The 25,336-nt window shown below is 38.7% G+C and overlaps 1 protein-coding gene and 1 long non-coding RNA gene across 5 annotated transcripts in view; both read left to right on the top strand.

Annotated features, from left to right (window-relative positions):
• LOC120747358 (leucine-rich repeat transmembrane neuronal protein 4) overlaps nucleotides 1–25,336 on the top strand; it is a 103,614-nt gene that overhangs the window by 73,785 nt on the left and 4,493 nt on the right. The gene's annotated exons all lie outside the window — the stretch shown is intronic.
• Nucleotides 3,731–11,892, top strand: LOC120747360. Of its 3 annotated transcripts, XR_005699105.1 has the most exons (3): nucleotides 3,731–11,144; nucleotides 11,199–11,654; nucleotides 11,743–11,892. It is a non-coding gene; the product is annotated as an uncharacterized LOC120747360 (long non-coding RNA). The 3 variants fall into 3 exon arrangements; XR_005699104.1 differs by having other exon boundaries at nucleotides 11,226–11,892; XR_005699103.1 differs by having other exon boundaries at nucleotides 11,199–11,892.

Below are 25,336 nucleotides of genomic sequence, written 5' to 3'. Positions count from 1 at the left end.
TGTGGCTATGCAAACTTCAGCTGTAGGGTGAAGTCTCCTGGCCCAGAAGCGAATTTGCCCACTGAATCCACAGTGCATGTTGGTTCTGGGCAGAGCTGAAATCAAGATGTGGCACATTCTGTGGTAGCTCCAGCTCTACAAGATGTCAGCTATACCTGCAAGTGTTTGCAGGAATGTAACAGAAGCTGCCAAGGCACTACCAGAAAAGTCCATTCTCTTTCTGTTTTAATGAGGCCAGCCCACAAACAGACACATCACCTTCACTATCTCGGCATGAGGAAGCTCATTAGTATGTGCATAAAACATAAGGTGGAGGGAGATGTACAAATGGTGTGCTGTCCCTCCATCCAAGGTGGTGTTATTATGTGCATATAATTCCTTACTCGGCCAATATATTCCTTATATATTATTAAAATTTATAAACCTATTTTTTGTCACTTCGTTTCACCTTGTATTGATGTAGAAACGGTTGTAGATTTTTGCTTTATCTGTTGAACATCATGACAGAGTGAGCCACAATTTGTTGCAAGATCTTAACATTGCTTGTACTTTGTGTCGGCATGGCACACATATTCAATCGCTTTGATCTTTTCAAATTCATATTGTCTCAGTACTTCTACCACAGAATGACATTATCTATTAAACTCTAAAGCAGTGGTTCTCAAACTTTTCACATTGAGTACCACCTCATAAAATATATGGCTCTTGAAGTACCACCCTTATGACCACATTAAAGTACAGTAGTCTAGGCCTATTTAACACCATATACAGTTTACACGAGACAATTTTATTTCTTATATGAGTGTTATTTCTTTTAACTGTTATAAACAGGATGTGACAAGTGATAATAATAACAACTGTACTGCATTAAAACATTCACAGAAAGTGGTATATCCAATCTTTAAGTGATGACGTATGTACCCTGCTTCCAAGTCCAAACTACTCTGCTTTTATTAAGGTTGTTGTGTTTGTATTTTGTTCTATTTAATCTGAACAAGCCAGTAAAAAAAGTCAGTGATCACTGTCGGTCTCACTCACGTTTTAAAGCTCAGTTTTTAAGACCTTACAATGTAACTACAGCTCAGCCCATGCAGCAGTATATTAATGACTAACCTCATATTGTGGATGGATTATCTCAGTTGTTGTTCTCCTGACTGAAGTTTGGTCCGTTTACAGAATCCTGCCATGCGATTGCATTTGTCCCTAACCATCAGGAACCCTTGGTTAACTTTTATCGAAAGTAAATAAGTTAGCATTCAGCCTCCAGCTTCAATGTGTTTATATTATGCTAACCATAGATGTGTCGCTAGCTACCACATAGCATATCATTTTATACCAGCTAGCCCAACGTCAGTAACCCTGAAAATGTCACTGCTATTTAGTTTTCTGTCTTCATTTATATCGGAAGTAATAGCAGAGCCGTACTTTCAAATTTTTCAGAAATCCCTCAGTCAGAACATGGTATATTATTTAATCTTAAACATTTTTTTGGAGACTTCCCGCATACCACCAGAGGGAGCCCACGTACCACCAGTGGTATGCGTACCACAGTTTGAGAATGCTCTAAAGGAACATTATTGACTAAGAACATTAGATTTAGCAAATCTGCTGCCTACTGCATGTCAAGGCGTTTTTTCCGTCTTTATGTACTTAAATGTCAAGTTTGGTTGTGTCTTGGCGTTTATCAATGTGACCTGTATGATCTACATTGGTACTTTCAGGCTTCCTACTGCTCCTTAAAGTAGACAACCAGTGTTTTTGAGTATAGTTTATTATAGTAATTACATGAGGCTGACCCGGTGTATTCATTTTCATGAGAAGCTAGACTGGACAAAACCGCTATATAAAACCACCTGGAAATGTTTAATGAAAACTGTAAAACCCAGTATGACACTGAGTCATATACACATTCATTGTGGTTATTTTTTTAGTCCACTGTATTTTTTATTTTATTTTTTTTTTTCTGACTGAACATGGTATGGTCCCAGGTTATCGTGATGTTTTTGAGCTTCAAAAACATTGCAACTTGTCTCTTGCTTTTTTTGTTGTTTTTGTTAGATGCATTGTGGATCCTGTTTTTAATTAAATGTTACTCCAGTATCTCCAGTGTTCTTCATTTTCTCATGTTCCCCTGTGTCTGTCATCTTTCTGTCTTCATGTCTCAGTGGCATTTGTCTTTTGGTTAATTCCCAACTTACTTTGAAAGTTAGTTTTCTCTTGTGTCTAGCTGAAGTTATGCTTTCTTTTATTTTCCCAGCTTTATAATTTTTTGACCTGCCCACATTGTTTTCACCTGTTTATTGTCTCACCTTCGCCCCCTTCCCAGCTGTGTCTGTCTGTATCATCAGTCCCTTGCTTATATATAGAACTGCCTCTTGCTTTGTCCTTTGTTAGATCCTCCTGTTGAATTCTCAGTAGTATTACATGTGTCACGCATTTTTTCAGTTCGTTCTGTAGTTCTGGATTATGTTCTCTTTTGACTTTACTGGAACTCTTTGCTTTACATAAGTATATATGACACAGTAGAAGTGAGTGGTGTTGATTTTTCAGCAAAATCACATATTTATTTGCTATGTTCTGATCATTAGGCTGTAAACAATAACAGTGTGCGGGGTATTTGGATGGGACTCCAGATACCCGCAAACCAGTCTGGATCGCTGTCTTTCCCTCCTCTGCTATCTATATCACGAGTGCACACAGAGCCCGAAATGAACAGGGTGAAGTGTGCACTTCACCTGAATTCACACAGAATATGGTAATCTAGCACCTTTCCTCATGGCTTGTGCAGAGGTATGGGCATATTTATTTGTGCTTTAGAATGTAACTGGTCTTAACATTCAGAGATATAATGTATGTCTTTGAGTCAGTGATTTATTCTCACCAGTGCAGCTTCCTCAGCATTAAGGCTATGTCCACACGTACACGGGTATTTTTGAAAACGGAGATTTTCTGTTTTCAAAAATAATCCCGTCCACACGTAAAGGCAGAAATGAAGGAAAACGCTGCTATGAACATGCCAAAGCAACAGGTGGCGATATATTCCTAACCGTGTAGAAATGTTGGCCAATCAGAAGTCTAGAAGCCTCGGTGGGAAATAGTAAACAAAGCTGGGGCATAGAAGCAGAACCGAGTCGTATGTGTGGAGGGACAGTAACTGTGTGTGTATATGTAAGCATTTAAACACTGCAGAGAGTACAATTAACAGTAACAGTATTGTAGAAATTCATTTCACCGAAACAATAACGTGGCGCACAGTGTGACGTCAAAAAAGGCGCACACCTTTGACGCTGCGTTTTCTCCGTTTTCCTCATCCACACGTAAATGCAAAAACTGAGTTTTCGAAAATATCCACGCTGGCAGGCGTTTTTAGAAATCTCAGTTTTCAGCGACCGAAAACGCCGTTTACATGTGGACGAAAGGTGCAAACGCATAGAAAAATCTCCATTTTCAAAAATACCAGGGTACCAGGGTATTTTCTTGCTTTCTCAACCACCTCTGCTTTCTCTATCTCTCACTGTTTCTTGCGGAAGAGGGACTAAGTCTGGGAAAGTTGGGTTTATAACAGTGCCCATCTGTTGCTACACAATATACCTTCAAGCTTTTCCACACTCAATTTGTGTAACAGGATGTTCCTACTCTGAGACAGATAAGAGCCTTCTCAAAACTTGTTTCTCAAGCATACTCTTTTATATCTATATCTATATCTATATCTATCTATGTATATATATATATATATATATATATATAAAGAATAACAGCCTTAAACCAAATGCATGTCGCTTACTATTTTCTTTCACCTTGCCTTTTTTTTCTATGTGTGCAAAATTTTGCAACCATGGAATGGAACCACAGTCAATATTTATTGAGCACCGGAGGAACATTATGGACTAAGCATATTAGACACAGCAAATTCTCTATATGCCTCATGTCCAGTTCTGCTTCCTTCAGCTCACTACATTAATAATAGCATTACAGTTATAGCTTCACGTCACATCCTGCATTTCAGAGCAAGTTGTTCTAATTCAGATTTATCAAGTATTGTTCTGTGTGCACATATATCTCTCTGTGTGTGAGAGAGAGAGCGATCCTGGACTCTACATATCGCTCTGCAAAATGATGTTCAAATTACTTTCCATGTCACAGCTTCTGTTTATGTATACATGTGTACGTGTCCATGTCCACAGTGGGACCAGATCTCCTCTTGACATGCCAGGGGGCAACTCGGGTGATAGGATACAATGCCACTGTTGGCCATCCTTCTGAGATAATGTCATAATAGGGGTGTACGGGTGTGCGTGGTGGGGGTGAGACAGCTGGCAGCTTCGTTTCCTGTCAGCGCAAATTTTCTACTACATCAATAATGAGTTCCACAGCCCAGCCATGAGCGGTGCGGCTCAGTAGCCACACGACTGTATTCTCATGTGTCCTCTTGTTCTCCCTCCCTTCTCCTTCTCCCTGCATTTCTCTTGTTCTTTATAGCATTCCCAATTTGTACTTATTCTGTTATCTTACCTTGTGTTTTTGTTCTATCGTCACTCTGCTTTATTTGTGTTACTCTGCATATCAATCTCATCTTCCAACTCAAATTTTGTTTGTGGTTATTTATATATTTCCAATTGCCTTTATGTGCTGAATGAAGCATAAAAACACGTGTGGTTTACTGTATTTCAAAACAGTTTTTGGACTTGGAATGATGCACCCAATGACCACACGATGTGACCTATGGTTAAATGCTGCTATGAGGTTCTTTAGCTATCATCTGACTAAAAAAACACAACTAAAAATGAGAAAATTACTAAGAATACCCAAAGGCCTTTACAACAATAATCCATTTTAAATTTAAATTGTGCTGCCTTTGGCATGCTTGTCTAATCTGCAGTTTTCGTGGTTTCCTGATCTAATTTAGCTTCATTTTCTCTAGCCTTGTGAATTATGTGCTGCATAATAAAATGCAGATATAATAAAAACAAACAAAAAACAAGACAACCCCCCCCCCAAAAAAACACTGCTTCATGGCAAGAAACCAAAAATATCAACTCAAAGTCTTTCTTATGTATAAATGCACTTTAATGACAGGGCAGCAACATATTATAGTATATACACAAATAGGTGACAAAGCAGTGTAACATACCAAATCTCCATGACGTCTTACAGTACTTACTTGTCAATTGCTTGGAGGTAGTTACACTGACTGGATTTTAAATAAAACACTTCAGATGTGACCTGCAGACATTTAGTTGTAAATCCAGGAGTTTAAGTCTGTGAAGGTTCTCAGTCATCCAGGTCATTGTAGTCTAAGGAGCTTGGAAAGAAAAAAGCGTCTGGACTTCTTTAAGTTGCTTGAAGATGTTTCACCTCTCATCTGAGAATCTTCTTTAGTTCTAAGGTCAAATGGTGGAGAGTCCCAGATTTAAGCCCTATGGGAGTGTCCCCCCAACAGGGGCAATGGACCCTCCAATAATCCTCTACCTAATCACACGAGCCAAGGTGTGAAAACGGGTGTGGGTCACAATGAGCCAAGGTTTCGGGTGAACTCATTGTGAAACCTAGCCCCACCCTGTCATGTGATTTCTTGAGGTCAGAAGGCCCAGGATGTGAGTGGGCGTTAAGAAGTCCAGACGCTTTTTTCTTTCCGAGCTCCTTAGACGCAGGAGTTTAGTCATAACTGGTTTAGAAACCACTGCCATTTTATACATAGTCCCCTATTACTCAAAATAAATTGGATAAACTCACATAATTTTAAATATAAGAATTGCTGCCTTCATTTTTGCCTTCAGTAAATAAATAGTTTGCTCTACTTGGTTGAGATCAGATGACTGACTTGGCCACTGGAGAATATCCAATTTCCTTGTCTTGAGACATTCGGGTTGCTTTTGTACTGTGCTTTAGGTCCTATATCCACTTGCACTGTTAAGGCCAATCTGGTCTTTTCTTCAGTATTTGCTAAATCTAGGCTGAATCTGAGCAGAGACTATAGCCATGTACACTTCAGATTTCATCCTGCTACTTCTATCAGCTGAAAGATCATCAGTAAACACTAGTGACCCAGTTCCACTGGCAGTCATCCATACCTATCCCTCAATATTGCTTCCACCATGTTTGACAGATCTTGAGCTGTTCCTGCCCTTCTCCATATTTTTTGTCTTCCCATCAGTCTGCTCTTAGTTTCATCTGTCAAAAGATTGATTTTCTTTTTTTCAGATTGTCTGGGCTTCCTGTTCAGTGTAACCACTGATTTACAACTTGTTGTACAGTGTATCCAGAAAGCATTCATAGCACTTCACTTGTTCCACATGTTCTCATGTTGCAGCCTTATTCCAAAGTTCAATTAAAGAGTAAAACAAAAAGTAAAGTCATTCTTCAGCTTAAAAAACAAACAAACAAACAAACAAAAAACAGCAACATATATATAGCTGTGAATACGTATATACATATACATACATATACATCATCTGTCAGAACTTTCCACCTGTGGTAAATACAGCTTATTTGACGTTATTTTGAAAAGTACACACCTGTCTATATACTGTCCAATAGTTGACAGTGCATGTCAGGGCACAAATCAAGCCATGAAGTCTAAGGAATTCACTTTGGTTATCATACTAAGAGTTCCAGTGAAAAGCTATTGAATGGAAGTTCAATACTTAGAGTCAAGTCAAGATACTTTATCTGGCTAATTTGGCATGGAATAATGAGGAGAAAGACCTCACCTGGCCATGGGACTGGTTGTCAGTCAATTGCCCAATTACTTCCAAGCTGGTGAAAATGAGTTAATATGTATAAAGTGGCAGTAATTCTTGAACAGATAGTAGAAGACTCCACTTAAACCCCATGATTAAAGCTCAGAGTCTGCATGTCAGTCATATGAGTATGACTTTAAATCCACAGTTCTAAACTAACTGTATTTACTAAACAGCTGATCATGTGAAAAATAATAATGCAGGGAATATTTTATTCCATTGTCAATCTCTAAGGAAAAATGGGCTCATTAAACTTTCAACGTAAACCCCCTAACACAGTGATTCTTTTAATATGAAGACCTGATATCTTATAGTCATTTCAGAAGTCTCTTGCTGTTAAAGCATACCGAAGTGATATTTTAACATTTACACTGACTTACGATGCATAAATAGTGCAATAATGACAGCTAATCCAGGATGGCAAATTTTTGTACTTCAAACACCATTCTACAAATGACACTGCAATAAAAAAAAAAGGCAATAACAAACATCCCTAACAATTTTGCATATTTTCTTTCCAGGCATTCAAAATTAACACTACTGTTTTAACATTTATTTTTCAAGAATGTGTTCTCCATTTTCAGTCCTATTTTGGTGATTTTAAAATAGGGTTAATCATCCACATTCCACAATGTGTGTAACACTTTGGTGATTTGAATGCATATAAATACTGTGCTCCATTGAAAAAAAATTTGCGTTAATAGAGTGGATTTTACATCAACGTGTGTCTGGAGGAATTGCCATGGAAACAGTCAGTTTAATGCCCAGGACTTGACCATACAATCAGACCACTTAGCAAGCAAGTTAGTGGAAGGTGATTCTTGGCTCCCTTCTCTGTAATTCAGTTAAGACTAGCCTGTCATTTAGTTCAGGCAGACTGGCAGGGCTTTAAAAGTAAAGATGAAACTGCAATTACCCTGAGAAAGACGCAGTAAAAAGGCAAAAGCTATCAGGCTGCTTTCATGTCTACACTGACATGCATTAGTGAGGCTGGAAGAAGTGTCCCCAGTCTTTTGTTTATCCATATATCACAATGTGCTGCATTGTGGGGGTTTTAGATGTGATAAGACTCTTTTAACATCATCAGTAGACGGCATGTCATGTACACCAGCAGGCTGCACATCAAATAGAGCCAGTATCTGGCATTCGATAAGGGGCTGATTCAAACAAAGTGATATGTCTAGCTGACATGAATCTGACACATTCTGTCCAGTCCATTATGTATATTTTTTGTAGCAGATTAGACTTTGGAGCTTTCAAATTCCAGAACGGACCTTCATAACTTCTGACTGTAATTTTTTCAACTAAATATGTATTTTATTGATACCGCTTTATAAGTCAGCATGCAAATTGGTTGTGATATTAGGGAAAAGATATAAGATAATAATTATCAGTACTTCCTTAAACTGAAACTGGAGCTCTATAATAAATATGCATCTATTTTAAACCAAAAAGGTTAATTTCTTTACTTTCCCCTGATATGTGTAAACAATACAAGCCAACGCATTTGTCTGGAATATAACTGTGGGCAGATAACTGATCATACAAAGGACAGAATCAGTGCATAAGGTGTATAGCACATAGCTCTCTCTCTCTTTCTCTCTCTGTTTATTTATGAGTCCTGTTCATGCAGATTTGCACAGTAAAACTGATGTGGATAATGTTTGATTCGGTAGTCAGGGCAGAGCTGGACAGTTATTTTACATCTGCTAGTTTTAAAATCTGTTGAGGTACATGCCAGGATACAAATTAAACCTGCCTGCTTAGTGTAGTTTTGTGTTTGTCTTGGGCAATCTGCCAATCTTTTAAATGTCAGCAGAACCAAATTTTGTTATTTAGAAGAGAAAATGTAAGTCTGAAATCCTCTATAACAGACACATTACAATATATGCCTATATAGTATATTAATCTACAATATTTTGAGAATTTTCAATTTGGATGAATTATTGTCTGATTGTTTGTGCATTGGCAGAGTTGCTGCTACTATCAGCAAAATGAACTAAAAACAAATGGCAAGCTCACAAGCAAGCAAAATTTATTTATAAAGCTCTTTCCACAAAACATGACTTACAGACAATCTAGTTTGGACTGACACCTGGCTGGGAAAACTGTGTTCACAGTACCACCAAAAACCATCTAGACACTGCATCCAAACTATTTATTGCTTCCAAGTGTTACAACTACATCTACTGATATTTATGCTGCTTACCAGAGCTATTGTTATGTCTGCAATCTGTCCTAAATTTCTTTTCGTTCAGAAAACTAAATCATGAGAACTACTTATCTCCTAGTTAAATATCTGCAATAGTCTCATCTTGGACCTTTGGTGCACTCAGAAGCATGAAACTATGTACTATGTATAGTATAGTCATAAAGAATTCATACAAAACACAAAACCAAGATCAATATCTTATAAGAGGTTAAGCCAAGGTAGGTGTATTGTGGATATACCTCATCACTTCTTGCAGGTGTTTGTCCGAAGTTTTCATTCTTTGATGTTTGCCCTGTAAAACAACTTGAATGAGTCTATTTTTGGATTGAGAATATTAAAACTTGAAATAGTCCATAAAGCAGTGCTTTTGTTTTATTTTATTTATTTATTTATTTTTTTTAGCAATCCAATAAATATTAGGCAGGGAAAATAATAGATAGTTGGATACATGTATCTTTGTCACATGGAAATTAGATATGGAACCATTTGATTCCTATAACCGAATTAGTCACACTTAGGCACACTTGAAATTTAATACTTAGTAATTTGGACCATTTTTAATGTGTCTCCGTTTGAATAAAAAGATAAGCAAAAGAATTGTTAAATTGATTTCAGTGTTCATCATGTACTTGAACAGGCCAAGAAAACAGCACAGTAAAAAGGGAATTTACAAATGAGAGGAAAAATAAATAAATAAATAAAATGATGACAACACAGAGACATAGGGTTGTAGCAAGATACAGTATCATCTAACCTGACAGTGCATGTCTTTAGGCTTGGACAGATAGCTGGTCAAAGTATACCAGACAGGGATATTTTGTTGTTAAAAAAAATCTGTCAGGTTTGGATTCCCCCTAGACCAGCCTATTCTGGTTGTGTAAGATCTCATCTGTTAACAGTGGTGCTATGAAATCCTGCAGCAGCCCTGCATCAAAATTCCTCAGGTGGTACAACAGTCATTTTATGGTTTGAAAGTGAGACTATAACTGTAACACTTTTTTTTTGATGTGGGCTTCACATAATGCCTTGTTTTCACGCACACACATTACGTTACATTGCAATAGCAACCAGCCAGAGCCCACCTGCTGAAATATAAATAATGTATGTAAGTTGAAGTCTATCATTAACTAAAACTCTTCTTAGTTGCCTATGATGCTTCATGGTAGAGCATGTCTAAATCATGTAAAGTAGGGTTTGTTTGTTTGTTTTTTCAAATCATTTACAGTCTCAACTCACAACAGTTATAATTTGATGTTTGATTCAGATTGATTCAAAAGGAAAAAACAAACAAAAGGAAAAACACATTTTCCACATAAAGGACAAATATGTTGAGCCTCATATATGGGCAAAAATACAAAAGAATTACAATATAGAACCAATAAATTTGAGGGAAGTAGTAATACACTACAGAAAACTATAGTGTTGACATAACACCATGTGAGCCTGGCTGCTGCTTGAAAGGTTCAAGAAGAATCTGAATGAAGTGGGACGTGAAGATGTAAGGAATGTGGACGAGTGATTTATGGAACTCAATTAAAGTCTTGCCATTTATTCTAATAATGTTAAAGCATATAGACACAAACATAGTTAGATACAGATCCATTTTTCTTGTGTGTCAAATTAAATGGAGCGGGATGAAACAAGCACCAAACCATTGTTTCTGTTAAACAATGGTGACGTGATCAAAGAGGTTATTTGTGACAAATTCTTTCAATTCCAGATGACGTTTCAGTTTCATTTGTACTGTTTCTTATTAAATGTGAGACTAGAGAGTTTGTATTCTCAAAGGAACTGTCAGGTCAGAGTTTCTCAGTAGAAAGGTTCTCTCTTTCTCTTGAGGGATTTGCTCTGCTGCGAGTGCATGCAAAACTGTCCCCTCGGGGACTTCCTGTAATGACTTGCTATTACTTAAGCCCTACGGCTAATTACCTATTCAATTGAAAACATACGCCTCTTCACTAATTCAGCATTTCCATATCTATCATGATTACTGGCAAAGAAGTTATTGTTTTTGCTCTGATTTAAGTCACTTGCTGTGACATGTAATTGCATTGTGTTGGCCCTGTATGGAGTTGCATACATTAGGGAACCTTAATATCAGATTTAGCAGTCCAAGATGGGTAAAATAATTACTTAGAAATAACACAAATAATTTTTTGTTAGCTTTTTTTTATGAAATGTACTTATGATAGGTACATTTCATGAGCCTATCATGATAGGTACATTTCATGAGCCTAGCATGATAGGTACATTTCATGAGCCTATCATGATAGGTACATTTCATGAGCCTAGCATGATACGTATGTTAGGAGGTGGTGGGTAGGTGTATTGTTGTTGTTTGGGTTTTGTTTTCCTTTTGGCATAGGTAGGCGAGGCGGGGCTTGATGGCATTCCGGCACACCTGCGGCGCATCGGACGTCATCAGTGAGCACTTTTATGGAGCTGAGTCACGGACGTCTGGTGTCGGAGTATTGTCGCTGTCACAAGTGGTAACGTGTTAGTGCAAGCTGAATCTGTTGGTTCCACGCTATTGAGCTGCATGTTTTTAGGATCCATCTTCTGCCTGCTTCTCCTTTGTTTTAGCCTGTTCCGCTGCCTGCTCGCCTGCCTAGTTTCTTTGTGTTGGCTACTGTGGATCCGTGACGGAGAGCTACGTCACACCAGTCTGTGATCACTGCTACAGCTGTAGTTTTGTGTTTCAAGTAAGCTCTCCAACTCTCCCCGTCCACTTTAGTTTAACTCTCGGTTGTCGACGTTACTCCGTAAACTCTGTTTGTCCCTCGTTTTCAGATAGCTCCGGTGCGTCATCTGCCCACCCGCATACCTCGGCTCCGTCTCATCTCTTCGGCTTTGCTCTCCTTGCACATTTTTACCTGTCACTGTATATAGCCCCCTCCCCTGTAAATATTCCCCATCATTGTATATAAACTTGCATCACAACTATCTTGTGCCCGTGTGTGTTTCTGCCACTAAATCCATCCGTGTAAGTTTTCCTAACAACGTACATTTCATGAGCCTATCATAATTACCCCAAATGTAACCTAGCAAGCATAGTCCATGCCTCTACACTTTATCATTAACCAGTTTAGCCTGCACTAACCTGCCTGACATTTCCATATATAAGATTTAAAATTCCAGTATTAAACCTCACTTAATGAGCTTTCCTTATCTTTGAAGATAATTTCTCATTTTCCTTCACATTTTGGGACAAACTACATAGAATAAGTTATTGTGTTTATATATGTGTTGAGCTCCTTAAAGAGCTGCAGTTGAACCTACCATTTAAAAAATGTTTTTCCATTTATGGTCGTTCCTCTTCAGTAACTAGCTAAATGCTTAAGAACCATGACCACAACTTTCCATCAAAACATGAACGCATTACAAGGATGAGAAGGAAAAAAATGTCCTCAAGGTGTAAGCAGGCCATGGAAGGTCATTATTTTCTTATTGCTGAGCAAATATTTCTATCACTGTAAACAACATCAGGTTGTAGCTTATTAAAAAAAATGTAACTGCTACCCACAACTCCAATGCAAGGGAAACGGCTTAAGATTTTGACAAGATTTTAACCTTAATAGCGAGACAACTATAAAAATTCTGCACAAAGCTAAGAGACAAAGAGAGAAAATGATTAATCCTGGTGCCACATGCTGCTTTGAGATGCACTGCATTGTTTGCTTGCATCAGTGAGTATCCAGCTTTGTTAAAAGGCCATCTGTGTCCGAGTGCAGTTGAGGCTGTTTGCGGCGAGGCAGGATCGGGAGCAGTTAGGGAAGGTCTGCATATCAGTTCTGGCTGGTGGCCAGCTTGCTTTGACATGTCTTATTAGTCAGGTCTTTAAAAGCTTCAGCCTACCTTCCCAGGCACACTCCTCCCCAATATCACTGATTAAAGTGCGACTGACGCTCCCAGTGAAGAGCCAAGTTGGCCACACAGCATTTATGTTGGGTCATGCTCATTACTCAGACACACTGCCAGTGCCACCATGACTGGAAGCAGCACATAATGCAAGACATCACCAGCCAAGAGATTTGGGAACTTTGAATTCATTATGGGACAGTGGAAATGGAACTACAAATTGTTCCCCTTTGACACAACCTGTCATTCTGCCTTCTTAATATGCGTTCGGGCACTCTTCAATGGGTGCAGAAGATTTACTGTATACATGGTGCTGGAGGCAGTTGAGGGTTGTTTCTTAGGCCATGAAATAGCATCAGCATGTCACAGCTTTGAGCATTTGCATGTATATAGATGACATAAAATAAAATGATCTATGTGGCTTTAGCTTGACAAGGTTTCTGCTGTTGGTCTTGTGTTATATCATGGTTCACATATTTACTTTTTACCAGTGAGCTGTATGTTAGGTGACTTTCTTTGGTGCTAACAACAAATAAATAAAAAAAATGATAATCATGATCCACTGCAGTTTTTAATGTCTGCTAATTATAATGCCCATCTATGCTATGACAGTTAAAAATTGTTGGTGACAGCTCTTGAATTCTGAACTTAACCTTGTCATTAACAAGTTTTACCATTTGATAGAGTAATAATAATGATACTCATAAAGTAATCAATAATCATTCGCTGCATTCCTGATCTGTAACAACAAAAATAAAGCAACCCAAGAGTCCAAAATTAACAGTTAGCATATAAAACTGACAATGTAAGCTCTGTAATTTTCATTGTTTGAGAGATACTCATCCCCCCCCCACACACACACACACACACTCAATTAGTTGTTGTAATTGTGTATTGTGCTAAATGTTTGTGTGAAAACAAACCAGACAGAGGAACGTGTTGAGCATTGAGTAACATTTCATGGCCCATTTGCTGTGGTCTGCAGAAGCTCCTTTACTGCATGTACCATAGAATGGGAGGATGTTGTGATGAGCCCACAGTGGGCACTCACTGGTGCGTGAAGGGGCCCTCCATCCCGCTCTCCTTCTCTGTCTATCGCTAGATTTCTCCCGTACTGTTCTTCCTGTTTTCTGAGCAGAGTTGTGCATGTATTTGTAAGTGTGTGTGTGTGTGTGTGTGTGTGTGTGTGTGTGTGTGTGTGGTGTCAGAGACCTGTAATCAAGAGTCACTGCACATAAAGGGACCTCCAGTCATTAAGGAATTAGTGGGAGGCTAACGGCTTGTTTAGAGAATCAATTAGCTTAAAATGTGGACATGTGGGCTCATTTTCTCACACAGCTCTATGAGGGAAAGTCAAGGTTATACATTCTGCCTCTAAAGTTAACTGACCCCTTATGCCTCTAAAACTACAGTGGTCCTGTGAGACTTTGTGAATCCCAAGATGTGGATGATCTTATAGTTAGTAAAATGACAATGGGAGCATTTACCTTCTATGAGGTACACATTTTGACTACGAAGGCAATATTAAATTGCAGTAAACATTTGATTAAACTGCTCACAGATTTTAGTTTGATGTTGGCATTTATTAGCTAACACATACAGACAGTTTCTTTTGCATGCTGATATTTAAAATACATTATCTTCACTTCCACTTAAATATGCAATAAGATGGTCTATATATCTCAGGTTTGGGAAATTCTTTCACACATATATACTCTGATAAGTTACAGCATTAACTGACAGGTGAACTGATAAACATATAATTTTGTTACAATGCAGCGGTCCACTATAAAACTTTGCATCCTTAAGGGTCAGCACTTATGTTGACTTGTATGGGAGACAACATGCAGTATGAATATTGCAGACCAAGAACCACAACACATGACAATTACATGAATTACCATGAATGTTAACATTACTGATCTACACTACTACACATAAAGAGACAAGCAACTGGGAAGTCTTCCTCTCGGGATATGCTGTCTGAAAACAAACTGATGGTGTTTAGCTTCACACCTCCTCAGACACGTCCATGCACACCGCTCTGCTGAAACCTGACTGGTGGGCTCTGCGTCGTTGATGCCCGCCTAGCAACATCTGTGCTGACTTTCAACACTTACCAGAGCAGCTACATTTGAAAGACAGTATTTACCCACATGCTGATGTCCTGTGACATACATGCAAAAGAACATGTGTGCAACTATTTTGTTGTGTTCACTCACAAAGCATAATTTGAAGATTCTGTGGATTATTTGTTTTGAAATTTTAACTGTTTTTAGAGTTTGCCTCTTTTTCATTTCAGACAATCACATTCTTCAAAACATGAAAAACATACATCATAATGTGCATTATTTTTATACACTTATTTACACACTTTACATTCATCATATATTCACTGGGTAATGTGTGCTTACCACTATTAAACAATGTTCTATCTCACTATTTTTTTCTTCATTTTATCACTATAGTTACCGCCACAAATATTACTTCTTCTACTGTGACCTTTATTATACCTGCAAAAGTAAGTGCAGGGTAAATTAGATTAGACCTGGTATGTGATAAAAAACAGTTAAACAGGGTAACCCACATTCTGGTCTTCATACATACAGTCTTAAGTAACCTGCAGCATTTCTCTAATATCCCATATGAAAAAGATATATATAAATCTTATAAAGTTTGTATCTGTCGTGTGTGAAACTTGTATGAAAAGCAAGAGTGAAAACAGATATAAGATCCCTTGAAAAATTATATAAATGAAACTTGTATGTTTTGGATACTTACTAAAACAATATATGAAAGTAATGAGAAAGTGGCCACTTTCATGAGTAAGTCATATAAGCCTTATATGATTCACGATATGAAGTAGGCCACATCTTATGCAAGTTTTTTTTTTTTTTTTTTTAAGTTTTTACTATTACTTTTCCATATGGGATGATAATAAATTTGTAGTTATTTTTAAGAAATAAACAATTATTGTTTGATTTGTTTTATTGATTATTCTTCAGCATAAAGACTACCTGTTAAATCATGTTTTACAGTCAAAATTATATATCAATTATATATATAATTTTCTGTATATATATAATACAAAATTACACACACACACACACACACACACACACACACACACACACACACACACACACACATATATATATATATATAATTTTGTATATAAAGGTATATATACATTTTAGTGTGAGCCTTTAGCACCTCCTCTTCACTTTGTTGTGCTTCCATGTGCCACAATATAGTGACTTGAGAAGATCAAAGAGTATGGAGGAGATAGACTTTTGAACCATAATGCTTCTTAAGCCCACAGAACCATTAACATTGACTGCCTGTGGCACTGTTACTGCCTCCTTAGCTGCTCATAAAAGCATGAATTCAAAAAGAAACAAAACTTCTAAGAGGCACTGAAATGTTGGAAAAATAAATGTATGGGTTTTGTTTCGTGTAACAAATTAAACCTGTTGTGATAATTTAACATGAGAGTTAATTGTTTACAGAAGGAATGTTTTTACTGTTTTACAGTCATGTTTGTACATTCTGTGGCTATGGCATGAGATGCATTGCTAATTTGACAAATGTCCCAACAAAGTATAACAATAGCTTCATTTGAAGGACAGCTTTGAAAATTACAATATCAACAGAATATCACACAGTTGCTAAAACTGGCAAAAAAAATGTAACACAAACACAAAGGCAATTAAAGAAAAGATTTTCAAAGATGACACTGGACTGTATGGCTTAATCTCTGTGAGGAAGCTTTTCCATCTAAGGTCACTCTATGCTGTGTTCCAGCATATGGAGATAAAGATCCACTAAGAGGCAGGATGCCAGTCATTGTCAGATGAAACACATGCAGGTAATGGTGGGGAAGATCCATTTTTCTTTATGCTAATACCTTCTGACAGGCACAAGCCGCGGTATACAATATACAATAAAAGGTGGACCTACATAAACAAAATCTCTCACATGTAATCAGCAACATAATCTCCATCATTGTTTTTCAGCAGACACATCTAACCTTGTAGCAAAGGTACTTTATGTGTTCCAGTTTCAAAGCTGTTTTAGACTCAACATTGTTTGGGGTGCTTTGACCTTTAAGTCAAACAGCAACTGTACAGAAACCTGACTACACAAGGAAAAAAGAATAAGGAAAAAGCTGAAATTGATCATTCAAAAGTCCTTGACTAGTTGATTTTCTTTTTAAATGTACTGGTGCACTGAAAACACAGAAAATAACGCTAAACAGAAACATGCTGAAATGTAAGATCTACAACTAAACCATCAATGTATTAAGCATTAAATATTGTTTTTTTTTTTTTGTATTTACTGTGTTTCACAGGCACAAAACTAGAATATCTACTCAAGGTTAAATAAAGAAATTATGTCCTCAGGTTTTAAGTGAGGTAGCCTGCTGTCACAGATAGAGCATAGCAGCTAAATATAAAGGCAAATGGAATAAAATGCAAACAAACTAGCTGAATGCTACTTACTGAAATGTTAAAAAGTGGGTAGTCACAGTTGTATACTATAATCACGCTGAAATAGAGCAATACAAATCATCTCACTATTGAGTTGATTTGTAAATTAGCATGAAATAATACAAAACACCGAATTTTACTACTACACCGCTATTTTCTAACTAGAAAACCTTTTTCTTTTGCATCCACATAGTTTATATGTAGCATAGTATTTCCCTTTAAATTGTTATCCAATAACAAAATTACCATTTAAAAAAAGATAGCTTGTCAAACAAGTCAGGTTTAACACACTGATGATTTTTTTCTGTCAACAGACTATTGAGTCTAAGGAATTACTGATTTGGGAGGCACAAAGAAAAAGATAATATTTCTATTGTGTAAGCTATACCTTTCTTATAAGTGAATTATTCATGAATATAAATAGCTCTTTTTATCACAAAAACTGAAACAGGGAGCACTTTGGGCCAATTTGCTACATGTGTTACATGTGCCGCAAGTAATAACTTGGAAGGATGTTCCATAGACATTGATAATGACACATTTTGATTTTGGACACCAGCATGGTGAATTTTAAGTCAAACAATCAAGATGTCAAACAAGATTAGACTTTCAGTTTTAATTCAAGAGGCTTAACAAAAGTATTGCATGAAATGTTTAGGAATTACAGGAATTACAAGTTTTATATGTAGTGCCTCATTTTCACAGAATCAAAAGAGTATGGATAATTGACCAAGAAGCATTATTATGGCTAGGGATGGGTATCGTTTAGGTTTTATCCGATACCAGTACCAAACAGGTACTTTTGAAACGGTGCCGGTGTTTAAACGGTGCTCGAGCCAGTGCTTAAAGAATGGAGAACACACACTTTGTCCAAAAACCTCTCATGTTTAGCTGTTTTCCACTTTTTCTTTGGTCATTTTAGCCTTTTTGGCCAGGGCGACGGGAGTATCTGCCATCAAACAAGAAGACAGCAACATGTAACTACAACGGTGTTTGCTAGTTCACCTTACATGCATTAATTTAATAACGTGGTTAGCCTACTCAACGTAAATTACACATGAACAACATGAAGCTACTCACACAGAGAAGAACGGCTGCTGCTGCCATCATCATCCGTCATCATTTCTGCTACACTGGCAGGGCTAGAGGCTAGGACTCTCCTCTTCGGGTTTTTGGGGGATGTTGCGAACTCCGGATCCGATAACAGGCAACCCACCCACAGTAAATGTGCCAGTGTGAGGTCTCCAAGTTGCAAACCTGGTTACAAGATGAACTGACCTTCCTCTGAACTTTGCTAGGAAATATCTTATCTAAATCTAAAAGAACCTGCCCAGATCTGGGAAAAAAATCTTTTGACATATAAAATAGATCATCAGTAAAAACTAGTGAACACTTACTGACTGCTCAGAGAAGGGGAAGAATATTTTCTGAAGTGTACGGGTTTCTACTCTTTGCTCATATTTAATGTATGAAATCCAAGAGCAGTGTTGGGAAGGTTACTTTTAAAATGTATTCCATTACAGAATACAGAATACATGCCCCAAAATGTATTCTGTAACCTATTCTGTTACGTTACTCAATGACAGTAACGTATTCTGAATACTTTGGATTACTTAATATATTATCATGGTTTTTACAACAACGTGAATGCTGTGTGATTACTATTACTGAAGGTCCACGGCTCCGAACCGTAGTAAAGGGACCTCTGGCTAATACGTCGGGTTCGTGTCGGGCTCGTAGCCGAAAAATAGCTTTACTTTGTTGTCTGGGTCAACTTTGCTAGAGAGAGACAGAGAGAGGCATTGAAAGACTGCTCCAACGGAACTTATTGTTTCGGAGGAAAACACGAACACGGTATACAGTCGAGTCTTAATAGCTTACTTACAACTGGGCTTGTCAGGCTCTCTTCTTGGCTGCAGTGGTTATTATTATATTTACATGCTTCCAGCTCCCGTTTTTGCTCGATGACAACTCGTACCTTTCCACTCCCCTTTTTCTCCCTCCTCGCTCACAGACACATAACGGGTATGGCAGTCCATTCTCCCTGCAACACGGACTACACTGCCCATGATGCTACATTCTTTAGAGCTCTGCCTGTTAGCTTAGCACAACAACAACAACAACGAAAAGGCGCTCTCTCACCCAGGAAACACACAGTCGCAGAGAGAGAGAGAGCGTCGCCCTGTAACCATGGCAACCGTAACCTGCCGCCTGGAACAACAGAACGTAGCTGTCAAACAAAACCCAAACAGTCCTGACCCGCGCCAATATGAAACAGGAAAGTACCGCAGTGTAATCCATTTATTTCAACAAAGTAACTGTATTCTGAATACCACCTTTTTAAACGGTAACTGTAACGGAATACAGTTACTCATATTTTGTATTTAAAATACGTAACGGCGGTACATGTATTCCGTTACTCCCCAACACTGTCCAAGAGTTTCTTGATGCAAAGAAAAAGAAATGGTTCTTGAATCACCAAGCAAGTCACCTAATGTAAATCCAACAGAGAATGTCTTTCAGTTACTAACACAAAAATGAACATAAAGAGACCCACAAACAAGAAACAACTGGTGGCTACAGCAAAGTTGTGCTAGGGCATCTGAAAGGAGGAAACATCATTTAGTGATCTCCATGGGTTGTTCACTTAAGTCAGTAATTGACTGCAAAGGACTTTTAGTACATAAAATAAAAATAAAAACTCCTTTTGATTATCAAAAAAGATGAAATAATAAATGTCTCAATGGTAAATGGAATACTTATATCTATCAAAATCAAGCTCGGGTCCTCTACCAGAGGCCTGGGAGCTTGAGGGTCCTGCGCAGTATTTTAGTTGTTCCTAGGACTGCGCTCTTCTGGACAGAGATCTCCGATGTTGTTCCTGGGATCTGCTGGAGCCACTCGCCTAGTTTGGGAGTCACCGCACCTAGTGCTCCGATTACCACTGGGACCACTGTTATCTTCACCCTCCACATTTTCTAGAGCTCTTCTCTGAGCCGTTGATATTTCTCGAGCTTCCCGTGTTCCTTCTTTCTGATGTTGCTGTCATTGGGAACTGCTACATCTATCACTACGGCTGTCTTCTTCTGTTTGTTTACCACCACTATGTTGGTTAGCCATCACCATTTTGTCCATCTGTATCTGGAAGTCCCACCTCCGCTATCTGCCGGTGGTACATGGGCCTGTCCTTCCATGATGGTTTGTCGCCCTCCTCCTCTTTCTTGGGTTTCTGCTGCGGTAGAGGTATTCACTGAGCGCGCTGTCAGTTGGGGCCATCTTCGTGATGTATTTGTGAATGTTTGTTGTCTCATCCTGGACTGTGGTGCTGACACTCACCAGTCCCCGGCCTCCTTCCTTCCACTTAGCGTACAGCCTAAGGGTGGTGGACTTGGGATGAAACCCTCCATGCATGGTCAGGAGCTTTCTTGTCTTGATGTCAATGGCTTCTCTCTCCTCCTTTGGCCAGCTTATCCCAGCCCAGCTGGGATAATAAGCACGGGCAGGGCATAGGTGTTGATAGCCCGGATCTTGTTCTTATCTTGTTCTAATGACATCAACACCCTATATCAGGTGTGCATAATTATTAGGCAACGTCCTTTCCTTTGGCAAAATGGGTCAAAAGAAGGACTTGACAGGCTCAGAAAAGTAAAAAATAGTGATATATCTTGCAGAGGGATGCAGCAGTCTCAAAATTGCAAAGCTTCTGAAGCGTGATCATCGAACAATCAAGCGTTTCATTCAAAATAGTCAACAGGGTCGCAAGAAGCGTGTGGAAAAACCAAGGTGCAAAATAACCCATGAACTGAGAAAAGTCAAGCGTGCAGCTGACAAGATGCCACTTGCCACCAGTTTGGCCATAGCTGCAACATCACTGGAGTGCCCAAAAGCCCAAGGTGTGCAATACTCAGAGACATGGCCAAGGTAAGAAAGGCTGAAAGACGACCACCACTGAACAAGACACACAAGCTGAAACATCAAGACTAGGCCAAGAAATATCTCAAGACTGATTTTACTAAGGTTTTATGGACTGATGACATGAGAGTGAGTCTTGATGGGCCAGATGGATGGGCCCGTGGCTGGATTGGTAAAGGGCAGAGAGCTCCAGTCCGACTCAGACGCCAGCAAGGTGGAGGTGGAGTACTGGTTTGGGCTGGTATCATCAAAGATGAGCTTGTGGGGCCTTTTCGGGTTGAGGATGGAGTCAAGCTCAACTCCCAGTCCTACTGCCAGTTTCTGGAAGACACCTTCTTCAAGCAGTGGTACAGGAAGAAGTCTGCATCCTTCGAGAAAAACATGATTTTCATGCAGGACAATGCTCCATCACACGCGTCCAAGTACTCCACAGTGTGGCTGGCAAGAAAGGGTATAAAAGAAGAAAAACTAATGACATGGCCACCTTGTTCACCTGATCTGAACCCCATTGAGAACCTGTGGTCCATCATCAAATGTGAGATTTACAAGGAGGGAAAACAGTACACCTCGCTGAACAGTGTCTGGGAGGCTGTGGTTGCTGCTGCACGCAATGTTGATGGTGAACAGATCAAAACACTGACAGAATCCATGGATGGCAGGCTTTTGAGTGTCCTTGCAAAGAAAGGTGGCTATATCGGTCGCTGATTTTTTTTGTTTTGTTTTTGAATGTCAGAAATGTATATTTGTGAATGTGGAGATGTTATATTGGTTTCACTGGTAAAAATAAATAATTGAAATGGGTATATATTTGTTTTTTGTTAAGTTGCCTAATAATTATGCACAGTAATAGTCACCTGCACACACAGATATCCCCCTAAAATAGCTAAAACTAAAAACAAACTAAAAACTACTTCCAAAAACATTCAGCTTTGATATTAATGAGTTTTTTGGGTTCATTGAGAACATGGTTGTTGTTCAATAATAAAATTATTCCTCAAAAATACAACTTGCCTAATAATTCTGCACTCCCTGTACACTTCTCCAGTCCGAATGACATTCCGATATCATTGCTGTATATCCTGGTGGTAATGATCAGTGAATTGATGTCTTGTTCACTCTTAGCATACAGCTTGATGCCATCGATGTACAGGAGGTGGCTGACAACTGTTCCATTCTGTAGTAGGTATCCATAGCCAGTCTTGTCAATGACCTCACTGAGGGGGTTAAGGCCTATGCAGAACAGCAGTGGGGACAGAGCATCTCCTTGGTAGATCCCGCACTTGATGGTGACTTGTGCTATGGGCTTGAAGTTGGCCTCTAGTGTTGTACGCCACATCTCCATTGAGTCCCTAATGAAGGCTCTTAGGGTCCTGTTGATCTTGTATAGTTCTAGGCATTCCAGTATCCAGCTGTGGGGCATTGAGTCATAGGCCTTCTTGTAATCTATCCAGGCAGTGCACAGGTTGGTCAGTCTGGTCTTGCAGTCTCGGCTGATTGTTCGGTCTACCAGTAGCTGGTGTTTTGCACCTCTGGTATTCTTGCCCATCCCTTCCTATGCCCCACTCATGTATTGACCCATGTGCCTGTTCATCCTAGCTGCTATGATGCCTGACAGGAGCTTCCACGTGGTGCTGAGGCAGGTTATTGGTCGGTAGCTAGAGGGGACCAGTCCCTTCTGGGGGTCCTTGAGGATTAGGACTGTCTGGCCTTTGGTTAGCCATTCTGGGTGTCTCTCATCAACTAGCAGGTGGTTTATTTGTGCTGCCAGATGCTTTTAGAGTGCAGTCAGCTTCTTTAGCCAGTAGGTGTGAACCATGTCGGGGCCCGGTGCTGTCCAACTCTTCATATTGGAGACCCTTTCTTGGATGTCTGCCACTGTGATGGTTACTGGACCCCTTTTCAGGGAGGTTGCTGTGGTCTGCACTTAGATCCACTAGCCACTGAGCATGGGTTGCGTCCTTCTCCCATATGCTCTTCCAGTACTGTTCCGTCTCCAGCCTTGGTGGTGCTGTTCTCATATTGTTCCCCTGCCACTGAGAGTACACCTTGGCTGGTTCTGTGGAGAACAGCTGGTTTATTCTCCTTCCTTCGATCTCTCTGGTGTACCTCTTCAAGCAGCTGGCCAAGGCTGTGAGTCATTGCTCGACAGTTTCCAAGGCCTCAGGTATGGACAGCTTTCTGTACTTCTTAGGCACCTTCTTCATCGCATCTTACTGCAACTCCAATTGGCTAACCTCCCTCTGTGCTACCTTGATCTTAGCGTCTAGCCTCCCCTTGTGGCTGTTGAACTTGTAGCCAAGCATCTCACTGATCACTGCTGCCGCATTGTATTGTGTTGCTGTAGGTATCGTCCGTAGTGCTGCATTAACATAATCTAGCAGACCTTGTGAGGGTACTACATATATATATATATATATATATATATATATATATATATATATATATATATATATTAGTGTATATAGTGTATATAGTAAAAAGTGTTCTAAACGAGCAAGGTTGGGAAAGGGTTCAAAGTGAAAGGGGAATGAGGCTAGTAATCCACTGAGTGCCTGTAATGTAATGAATCAGCCCCACTTAGTGAAGTCCATTTGAGGAGGAACGCTCTATAGAAAGTAAGTGGGGAGGTGGTTCTACTGGTCTACTGGCATATTGGAAGGAAAGTGTGTTATGGAAATGAAACTTTGTGAATGTACAAACATTGGTAACTACAGCATTACCAGACCAGATAAACAAGGACTCACATTTCAATGTGACTACAACTTTCTGCAGTTGCTAACTGTAATGATCCACTGCATCAAATGCATTATAGTAAAGCCCACATATGTATGTATTCAGGTATGTATGTATTTATTTATTTATTTATCTGAAACAAAGCTGGTGTAAATGTTTTCAGAGGGGCTCAGAATGCCCTAATCCTTTGCTCACATACAACACACACACACCCACACACACACAAACACGCTCAAACAAGCTGTTTTTGTTTTTTGTTTTTCTCAGCCTGCACTTATCTGCATTTCTGAAACAAATTCTTCTCTGACATTACATCACGAATGATGCCTATTTTTTACATGCATATTGGAGACAAAGTTATTGACCTGGTCATTCAAAACCGTCTTTTTTATATTATTATTGTAATTTTAATCTGCATTGGTAGCAATACAGTTTACATAATGCATTATGATTTGAGGTGTCATACCGTTAGGTTTTTCACAGTCAGTCATTTTTTAGGACTTTTCTTCTTCTTCTTCTTCTTCTTTTTCTTCGTCTTATTATTATTATTATTATTATTATTATTATTATTATTATTATTATTATTATTATTATTAATAATAATAATAATAATAATAATAATAATATCATTTTATTATTATAATTACTGTATTATTAAAAACCAGGTTGGTCTGCCTGAATTGTAATATCTATCCTGCCCAGTATGACTTCTACTGTATTACAGTCCTACAAAACAGTAGTTGCATACTGTGGAATAACCAATTTTCTGTGAGTGTGTGCAATGTTTTTATTTCAGTTGCTTCAAAGATGGGGACCTGGTCTTTGACCACTCGCAAACAGTTGAGTGACTGTAGAGTATCAAAACAGTGGTAGAACAGCAACATGACAGACTCTGCCTGCTCTCTGTCTGCTAGCAGTTTACAATTGAATGGGGTCAATTTGGAAATCACATGCGCATGTTTGTTATAATGTGGTAATTAACTGTGCTAAGTTGTCAAAAATTGCAAATCTGTTGCCATTTGCATACACAGAAATTCACATTGAATAGAAATTTGTATTAACTACTGACATTGAGAGTTCAGTTAGAATCACATAGATCTGAAAGAGAAATTGAGAAGTAGTGATGTTATTTTTGCAGATTTTCAATTTAGCTGTGAAATGACACAGGTACTTGATAACTTTGCGTTTACAAAAATAAAACCTAGAATACAGTCTGATGACAACCAGTTGAGTCGAGTCGAGGGCACAACTGTCAAGTAGTATTATTTACAAATCTTTGCCAATTTGTCTAAGAGTGATCGCAGTCACACTGAGCTGGATCAAAATTGTTTGGAGACAGGTTACATCCCACCAGGGGATCTGTTAATTGTCGCTAGTTGTACTTGCCAACA

The sequence above is a fragment of the Simochromis diagramma genome, unplaced genomic scaffold (assembly GCF_900408965.1).
Source record: "Simochromis diagramma unplaced genomic scaffold, fSimDia1.1 OVJJ01000596.1, whole genome shotgun sequence".
In the NCBI taxonomy this organism is placed as follows: domain Eukaryota; kingdom Metazoa; phylum Chordata; class Actinopteri; order Cichliformes; family Cichlidae; genus Simochromis; species Simochromis diagramma.
This window is presented reverse-complemented; position numbering and strand designations above follow the sequence as displayed.